The 9,535-nt window shown below is 59.9% G+C and overlaps 1 long non-coding RNA gene across 1 annotated transcript in view; it reads left to right on the forward strand.

Moving 5' to 3' along the window:
* The window catches only part of LOC117804132, an 11,118-nt gene extending 1,592 nt beyond the window's left edge, over positions 1 to 9,526 (forward strand). The window contains exon 3 of the long non-coding RNA XR_004628373.1: positions 7,572 to 9,526. This is a non-coding gene — a long non-coding RNA (uncharacterized LOC117804132). The remainder of the gene's footprint in view (positions 1 to 7,571) is intronic.
* The last annotated feature ends 9 nt before the right edge of the window (positions 9,527 to 9,535 follow it).

A 9,535-nucleotide genomic window follows, 5' to 3' on the forward strand; every position in this document is an offset into this window, starting at 1 on the left:
CCGGGCCCCGGGAGCCGGGCCGCGGTCGGGGCAGCGCTCCGCCGGCGCCCCGGCCCGCCCGGTCGCAGCTGCGCGCCTGTAGGTACGGTCTGCTTGTCCTCAGTTCCCTCGTCCATCTCCCCAGACACGGGCCGTCCCTGAGGGCGTGCGTGTGTGTGCGCACGGCTGCCCCGGGAAGCGCGGCCGCACGCGCCCTGGTCCGCGCGTGTCCTCTTTGTGTGCGCGGGTGGGAGGGAGCGCGACGGAGGGGATGCGCCCCCGGCGGGGACCCACTCGCCGACCCCCGCCCTCCCGGGCCCGGCGGGAGTGGCGGGGGGGGGCGGGCCGCCCCCGAGCCGCCTCCGGAGCAGCTGCGCCCCCGCCCCCTCCTAGGGCCCAGGGCTCGCGGTTGGGGGAGCGCAGCGGGCCCCCTGGAGGAGGGGTCTCTGACTGGGGAGCGTCGCGAGGGAGCCCGGGTCTCTTCCCTGGGCTGCGAGGGCGGGGGGCGGGCCCCGGGAGGACCCTATCCAGTCCACAGTCGCCGGGCCGGCACGCCCTCCATTCGGCCCAGGCCGTCTTTCTCACGGTCACCAGTTCGGTGCGCCCACCCTGGGAGCTCTCCGACCGCCCTCGATAGTGGGGAGGAAGGCTGTGGGTGCCCGAGAGGCCGGCGCCTTTAAGAAGGGGCGGGTTCATGCCCTCCATTCAGGCCCTTCGGCCTCAGCCATTGATGAACGTGCGGGGCCGCGCGGGGCCCGGAACGGCGCCAGCCCATCGGGCCAAGGCCAGGCAGAGGCTGGGACTTGGCCGGGCCCCCCCCATCAGCCCACGAAGTGAGGTCTTCAGAGAGAGAAGTCTGCAGTGACTCGGGTCCCTTAGGATCCTCAGGGCGGATCGGCAGCCAGCCTCAGGAGTAACCAAACACAGATAAGCCAGAATCAGCGTTCAGACCGAGTTGGTGCAGGGCTGAACCTCAGGGTTGGGAGTCAAACCCGGGTTGAACCGTGCCTCTGCACTTTGAGCCTGCATTATGTACCTTGTAAAATGGAGGTGCTGCTGCCTCTCTCCTAGCTGGGTGACCATCAGAGCTGTCCACTCCAACACAGGCCACTGATCATGGGGTGAGTGAGGGCAGGAGGAGGGAGGGGAGGTTTCCCTAAGAGGCTTTGGTTGCCTCTATGGGGACTTGACCTGAACCCCCCACCCCCGCAACTCTGTTGCCACTTTAAACAGATTTCTTCCTTCCTAGCTTCGCTGCTCCATCCAGGAGGAGATTGGTCAGGGAAGTGACCTAGAACCTTCTAGGTCTAGGAACTTTGGGAGAGGTCTGGCAGTAGGGGCAGTGCTGTTAGGCTGGCATGAGTCAGGGCATTTCTGGGGGTCTGGAAGGCAGAGTTTGCCACCAACTGCTCCCTTCTACTCCTCTCTCCCACTAGAGGGCACACATGATGGTGGGCAAGAGATTCTGAAGTGGGTTAATTGAATGGTTCTAAGTAATCAAGGGTTCAATTATACATCCTTTTCCTCTTACCTGTTGTGGAAAACGTGTCTAAATTTTCTAAACCCTTCCTCCCTCCTTAGTGGGTCTCCTAGGGAGAATATACACACACGGACAGACACACAACCGCCATGAAGAGTGGGCTTCCCCCAAGGCCAAGCATTTGGTGTTGAGTTGATGTGCCAAGTCTCATGTCATCTTCACAACAACACTGTAGGTTTGGTACTATTATTACCCCCATTTTACAGAGAAAGAAAAAGATTCGGGGAAGTGAAATGATGGGCCAGAGTCACTCAACCAACAAACCAGGCCTCTAAGCCACTTGTCTCTGACAAGAGCCTGGCCGTTACCTCTTGCGCTGTGTACCTATCCTGGGTTGTGGGGAATTAGGGTTTTAGGTGCCGTGGGCCTCCTGGCTGCTGTGCCCATGGGGTTCTGGTCCAGTCTTGGAGCCTGCCTTGCTTCCTGCTCCTCATTGTCTGCATGGGACCGAGGGGCGGTGGCAGCCTTGGGGCCGTGGGGAAGTTTCTCTTCCCCCTTACCTGGTTAGATCTGTTTTCAGGGCTGCGCTCTATCCCAAGGGAGAGTAGGTGTCCTCCCTTATCTGGAGGAAGTTACAGCCCGCGCCTTTTTGGGCAGAGCGAGGCAGGGCATCAGCATGTAGGAACATAGCATCTTTTGACTCCTCTGGGTGATGCAGGGATTGGGCTCGATTCTCCAGATACTTCGGCCCCTCTGTGGATGGGGCCCACCTGGGGGTGGGTGTAACACCTGCTGGTGGTTATGGTCTGGTGCTAGTACCGAGGGGCAGGAGAGGGAGGGTGGAGGCGGGGACAGGACAAAGGGGGTGTTCCGAAGGCCTCCACGGGCTCAGGGGCCTGGCAGCTGTTGGGGCAGAGGAGTGGGAGCAGGTGGGGCAATGCCAGGCTGGGTGCTGAGACTCCGAGCAGAGAACAAGCAGGGTTTGGAGGAAGAGGATGTAATAGAACTTGGAAGTGGTGAGTTTGAGGTGCCTGGAGATCAGCCAGGCTGGGAGTTCAGTTGCTCAGAGAGAGACCCAAGGAAGCTTTATTAGCACCTGTTAGTACTAACAGATGGGCAGGGTACTGGAGGTCTCAGGAGTCACTGGTGTGTGTGTCATGAAAAAGAAGGCAGGCTGGTGGGCTGGGTAGTAGGAATTGAGGGGGGTGTCTTGCAGGTTTCAGGGGCTGGGCCAGGAGGTCTGGGAAGGGTATGAATCCGGGCCTAGATGAGATCCATGGCACTGGGAGAGGGGAGAGACTTCAAGGTTGGCGAGAGGGTGCCTCTCTGGAGAGGGGAGGGCAGGGCCAATGCAGCTGGAGCCATCCCAGCCTGCACTCCACCGACAGAACCTGTCCAGGAACTGTCCAGCACCAAGTGCTCCTGAAGAATGGGCTTCCCTCCTAAGCCCCCAGGCCCTGACATAGCTCATTGTCCTGGGCCCCACTGCCTGCTCATCTGACTTCTGTTTCCTCCAGCACCCAGCTCTGGACTCCCCTGCCCTCCAGCCTGCCAGAGTGCCCTTCTCAGGGTGGGCATCTCCTTTCCTTTTCCTGAGGCAGGGTCTGGGTCCCTCCCACCCCTAAAGCCCTCAGAGGAGAGCTCCCCGGGGACAGGGCCCTGTTTTGATGTGGGTTCTAGGAAAAGACCTTGGCCACACTGTGGAGCCTGGATTCGCTGGGGGCTGGCAGGGATAGTGGGAAACAGGGAGACCAGGGAGGAGGCCTCTGTAGCCATCTGCTCAGAGCAGTGAGAGGACAAGAGGGAATGGAGGCAGAACATTTATGAAAGAGAAACTGAGGAGTTTTGATTTCTTAACCAATTACTTATGGATTTTTTTTTAAGATTTTATTTGAACAGTCTCTACACCCAACATGGGGCTCAAACTCACAACCCCGAGATCAAAAGTTGCAGGCTCTTCTGACGGAGCCAGCCAGGTGCCCCCAGATCTCAGGCTGTTAACCGTCTCCACTGTCCCACGTGTCAAATGACCAGATGTGGTGGTGGGGAGACGTGCAGGCAGTGGGTCTGCAGGTCCCAGAGCCAGCAGGGTTTGTCCAGGTCGGGGGCATCAGTGAAAGCCCAGGGGCTCACCAGAAGGGCTTCCACCCTCCCCCAGGGGCAAAGGCTCCAGCGTGTGAAAGGCATGAGGGGCAGGGGACCCTGAGCACAGAGCTGCTCCAGCTCTTGACAGCCACCCCCCAATGCTGCTCTTCAGCATGGGCCTTGGACCACGAAGCAGTCCGTGTGGGAGAGCAGGGTGGTCCCCTTCCAGCTAGAGACACTGATGCTTGGAAAAACCAGGCCCACCTGAGCGCCCTTCCCCCACAACCCACGGCTACCCATACAGGGGACGAGTCCCGAGGGCTCTTACTCTGCACCTGTCCCTGTCTTTAGCCAGAGCGCCCTCCTCCCACACCCACTCGGCAGCAAAGTCCCGGCAGGTTCAAGGTTGTTAAGACCAGAAATGATGCCCACTTGTGCCTCCTCCGGGGTCATGGGGTGAGCACAGATATTCTGTGTGGGAGGGTTGGGGAATTCCAGCCACACCTCACTCGCAGGAGGCCTTGGTTCAGAGCCTGCCCTGGGGGGATGTGCTCTGGGGATGGGGCGGGGTGGGGACCAGACTAGAGAGCCAACGCCCAAGTGCCCAACAGTGACATAGGGAACGGGCGCTGTGTCCTCCTGGCCTCCATCCTCAGGGGAAACTCAGGCAGCCAGCCCGTAGGCGGAAGGCACTCCCAGAGGAAGGACTAGCCCAGACATGGTCTGTGTCCTGTGGCGGAAGGGGTGCAGAGTGGGGGCTTGAGGGGACTGCCCCATCTGGAAGAAGAGCAGGATGGAGGACAGAAGGAGCGCTGTGGTCAAGTGTGCACTTGGGTTAGCCAGGCCAGGCCCGACCTGAAAGCCCAGAGGACAGGGCATCGGTGGGCACGGTTGAGGCCAAGTGAGGCCTCATCTTCTCTTCTTGGGTTGGGGGGCCCCAAGTAGAGACCACAGTTTCCCCATCGTGAATGGTTCGGCGGGAGGCACTGCCCACCCCAGCATAGAACAGAGCGCTCTCAGTTCTGACCCTCACCACCCTTTTTGGCACTTGGCTGTCTGGCTGTTCCCCTAAGCACGGAGCTGAGTGAGGGGGCAGGAGAGGGTCAAGGGCATGGGTGATGGGGGAGCTTGCCCAGGACCTGCCCTGGGGACAGCCCCCAGGACAGCTTTTTGGGGTGCCAGGTGGCTAGCTAGCTTGCCCTGCAGGGCCTCCTTCGCTTCCCTGGGGGCAGATCGTCTCCTGTGGTGGTAAAAGCTGGGGCTCCACACACAAGGCCCTGAGGACCCTGCAGGTTGTGGGCCAGGCCAGTGCCTCCCGCTCCCCAGTCCTCTGCCCATTGTGGGTTGGATCGATGGGTCATCAGCCCATTAGCGGGGGTGGCCGGGCTGCCTCATCAATATTTTAAGGAATGACCTGGCTATGGGGTCCGGAACTGCGAGCAGCGGGGGCTGGTGACTGGCCTTCTTTTTTGTATTCAAGTTGTAAGTGCTATTTTTACCACCGGAAGGCCAGCCGCCCCCTCTTCCAGGCCTCTAATGGGGCGGGGGCGGTGGGGGGTGGTAGGGTCTCCCATCTGGGTTCCTGGTCACAGGGTTAGGAGAGTCCTCGGCTTGGAAAGGTGACAGGCGAGGACTTGATTAGACTTCCCCTGTCTCGCCTCCCAGAAGCTCCCTCCCATCGCACTCCGGCCCTGGTGAAATGGGAACAAAAAAACAGGAGCCAGGCAGGTTCGTGGAGCCTTGAAACCCGCGGGGTGACGGATCAGGGGAGGGTGGTCTGTCCGGGTGGGCACCCTTTGTCTCCCGCCCCGTCTGCCTGAAATGAGAGGCAACCCCTGCCTGTCCCTGGTCCCAGGGGGGTGACAGTAGGGCCCCCGTCGTCAGTGTCCAAGGGCCATGACAGCCCCAGGCCTTAGAGGCCACTGCTCAACACCCCATTTCACTGATGGGGAGCCAAGGCCTGGACTGAGACAGCGAGCCCACTGGTGCCCAGTCCGGCGCCCTCCGCACTGACTCAACAGGTCTCTTCTGGCTCCCTGGGGCCATAGTCGGAGGAACTGGGACCCTGCCCACAGAAGCAAGAGGGCCAAGGACCACTGGGACCATGGGAGCTTAGGGAAGGAGGGCCAGTGTAGGGGGAAGGCTTCCTGGAAGAGAAGGTTTTCGGCAGTCTAAATGGCAAGGAGAGTGAGTAGTCAATAGAGGGAGGATGGCCATCCAGGGAGGGCAGCAGCATAGGTAGAGACCCAGGGGGATCCCCAAGGAGCCACTGGAGGAGGGAGATCGAGGGCCAGCTGGATTCATTCATGAACCTTCCAGGCCAGCCGGACATTGGGGGCACCCTGCTTCTGGCACCACTGGGATCCCCTCCCCTTCCCCCCTACCGAGGCTCTGCTTTTCCCACATATCTGGGTCTGGTCACCTGCAGAATGGGAGAGGGTCCTGTCTCATTATTTGGGTGACACACTGGCTGGTCTCTGGAGACGGCTGGAAAGGCCTCCTGGCTTCACCACCCAGAGTTTGGGGCGACCCGGCTCTGCCCATGGCTGCACATGGATTATAACAGCACACCATCTGCCCCCTGTGCTGTCCTTCCAGGGAGGGGTAGCCCTCCCCCATTTTAAAGTGAGGAAGCAGGCGGGGTGGGAGTTGTGGTCAGCATCACTCACCCTAGAGGGTAGTGGGGCTGTCAGGCCTGAAGCTCAGGTCAGCCAAGGTCCCTGCACTTGGTCTCATCCCCAGTTTTGGCTCCAAGGGCATTTGGGTTGGGGCTGAGCCCTCCTCCGTGGCTGGCATCCTGCCCTTCACAGACAGCCGTGCCTGGGCTTCCCTCTCCCCATCGGTAGCTAGTGGGCTCCCTGCTGGCCCTGCTGCTTGTAACTTTGACCTCTGGTTGCTCAACCCCTGTCCTTTCCGTGTAGCCCCAACTAGACCCGGGGGACACGGAGGGCTGCTGGGCTGGGCTTCAGGCCTGTAGGCTGCTGGCCAGCCAGCAAGGGTGGATAGGGGAGGTCAAGGCAGGCCTAACCTCCCAGTGCCTCCCAGGCCAGTCCCTACCCAGGACACGGCCAGAGCCACCCTATCCAGCGCAGGTTTTCCTGAGTCCCACCCCTACCTCCAGTGAGGACGAGCTGGGACCCAAGCTGTGAAAGCCCCGCCCCCCCACCCAGGGCCCTGTCCCTCCGCTTCCAGGAGGAAGAACAGGGAGGACCAGGGATTGATGTGCAAAGATTACACACTGGGACTGCTTTCCTCCCAGCCCCCGCCCCCCAGCCCCAGGTGGGGCGGACGGGTGTTCACACCAGCTGCTGGCTTCCCAGGCTGCTGTGTCACCCAGTCTGAGCCTCCTGGCCGTACAGGGGGAGGAGCGGCCACTGTGGGGAGAACCGCCCCGCTGGGTGACTGGATGGGCTTGGAGCACAGGAACAGAGCCTCACAGGTTTAGCTGCAGGGCTTTCTCCCCACTCTTACCCCCAAAATGTACCCCCTCAGCAAGTCAAGACAAGGCCTTGGCTCTCCACCTTCTCTAGAAGGCTCCGCGGTGGTGGTGGCAGGTGCAATCCCATCTCCACCTTCATTCCTGGCCTATGACTCGGGCCTGCCTTCTGCCCCCAAGGAATGTCTATGCCAGATGGGGAGACAGACATGGGAACACACACCTGGAGCACCCCGTAATTGGCACCTTGCTAGAGGGGCTTCTGGGAGGGGACTGTTGGAGCTTACAGGAGACACTCATGCCACATGGTTGGGAGGCAGGGGGGAGGTCAGGGAAGGCTTCCTGGAGGAAGTGGCCCTTGGATTAATTATTGAAGGATGAGTAGGAGTTAGCCAGATGAAGACAGGAAGAAGAGCAGCCCCCATTCTCCCCCAGTCCCTCCCACTATGTCCTGAAAGTCTGCCTCCCAGTTATTGTCCATCTCTGCAGTGAGGTCACTCTTCATCTGCTTCCCTCTTCACTGTCATAAAGGCCTGCGCGACCCCCCTCCTCCAGGAAACCTTCCTAACTCCCTGTTACCCTCTTCCTCAGTACCGGCTAGGAGTCTCTGAGCAGCCCCACGGGTTTGGAGAACTGTCCTCTGTGCTAAGTAGCCTCATCGAGTGGCCCGTTTCCTCCCTGGGGCTGTCCTGTGGTTATTGACTGCAAATCGATGGCCGAGGTTGCCCCGGAGGTGAGAGAGAATTCCCACGGTGCCTTATGGCCCAGAGGCCCCGCGGATGATCTCACAGAAGTGGGGCAGGTATTTTTTACCAGCCGTTTAATTACAGAGTTTGGATCCCAGAGGAGAGATGCAATGGTGCTCCCAGGAGCTCCGAGGGAAAGGCCATGCTGGGAAATGTGGGGATCCTGGGAGGACAGGTGAGGGCATGACCCACTGTCTCAGTTCCCCTAACACCAGGCTGTCCCCCTCAGACAGGGGCTCCCCAAGGCAGGGAAGGACCACATCACTGCACTTACTCTCCACTGGTAATTTTTCACCCTGGCCTGGGGGCAGGGGTAGAATATATAAACACAGGGGGCTGGACCTGTGCCCCCAGGGGTGGTGGCCACCTTGGGGGACAAGGAGGCAAGGCCCCCAACTGCCTGGACACACCAGTAGTTTGGCGAACCAGAGTAATAAAGGCTGGATGGCCCTGGGAACAGGAGGACGCTGGCTGAGGAGAGAGCTGGAGTCCCTACCTCGGGACCTCTTCAGGAAGGCCGGGTTCGATGGGAGCTCTGGAGGGAACAGGATTCCAGAAGGCAAGCACGCAAATACAGAGTGCAGACCACAGGGACAGAAGGAAGTCTGAGAGGGCAGTGCCTTCAGTGCCAGTAGGAAAAAACGGGTCCTACCTGATCCACACTGGAAGGCGAGCCGCAGGGTCCTGGAGTCGGGGAGGATCCCAGGCCTGTCACTAACAGGCTGCATGTTCTCAGGCCCGTGTGAGGGCTTAGGCAGTGACAGCTGTGACGTGTTTGACACACCCACCGTGAACGTGTGCCGGACATATTCGTTTGTTCATTCATACCCAGCGTGGGGCTTGAACTCACGACCCTGGGATCAAGCATCGCATGCTCTACCGACTGAGCCAGCCAGGTGCCCCCATTCATTCAGTGTTTACCGTGCCTACTACGTGCCCAGCACTGGGGACAGAGCCACTTAAAACACTGCATTCTCAGGAAGGGTGTGGTAGGGAGTGGAGGGTAGGACAGCACAACCAAGCAAGGGAACAAATGGTATGTCAGATAGGGATAAGCACCATGGAGAAAAGTAAGCAAAGGGCATGCAGACACCAGCGCTGAGTGGAGCAGGAACATTCCTTGCTCTCAGAAGAGCGGTGGTCAGGGAAGACTATTGGACGACATGGTATATGAGCAGAAACCTGAAGGAGGCGAGGGAGTGTGGAGGAAAGACCGTTCCCGGCAAGTGCAAGAGAGAATTGCAGGTGCAAAGGCCCTGGGGTGGGACCCAGCAGCAACCAGAGCAGAGTGGGCCAGAAGAACTGCAGGAGATAAGGTCAGGGGGGTAAGTGGAGGCAGATCATGTGACACCTTGAGGATTATGGGTAGGACTTCTACTTTTACTCTGAGTGGAATGGGAGCCAAAGAAGGATTAGGAGGGACCTGGTCTGTCTTGTTTTAGGAGTGATGACTGTGCTCCTGGGTGGAGAATGGACTGGGGGTGGGGGGTGAGGTGAAGCTTGGGGGGACCAGTGAAGAGGCTGCTAAAGTATGATAGGGGAGAGCAGGGATCATGTGGGCCCCTGGAGGGCAGCCCGGATGATGAGTAGAGAAAAGGTTGAGTTCTTGGCATATTTCAAAGGCAGAGCCAAGAGGAATGCACATGATTTCTTCCTGCCCACCCGCCTTTGGGGGCCCTCAGAAGAGGTTAGCTTGGGAAGCTGGGTAACAGGAGGCTCGTGGGGACCCCAGCCTCCGCCAGCCCCACAAATGACCTTGGGAATGCCATTTGAAGAGTGACTGGGGAGAGGGCCCCCCCCCCCCCCCGG

The sequence above is a fragment of the Ailuropoda melanoleuca genome, chromosome 10 (genome assembly GCF_002007445.2).
Source record: "Ailuropoda melanoleuca isolate Jingjing chromosome 10, ASM200744v2, whole genome shotgun sequence".
Classification (NCBI taxonomy): Eukaryota; Metazoa; Chordata; class Mammalia; order Carnivora; family Ursidae; genus Ailuropoda; species Ailuropoda melanoleuca.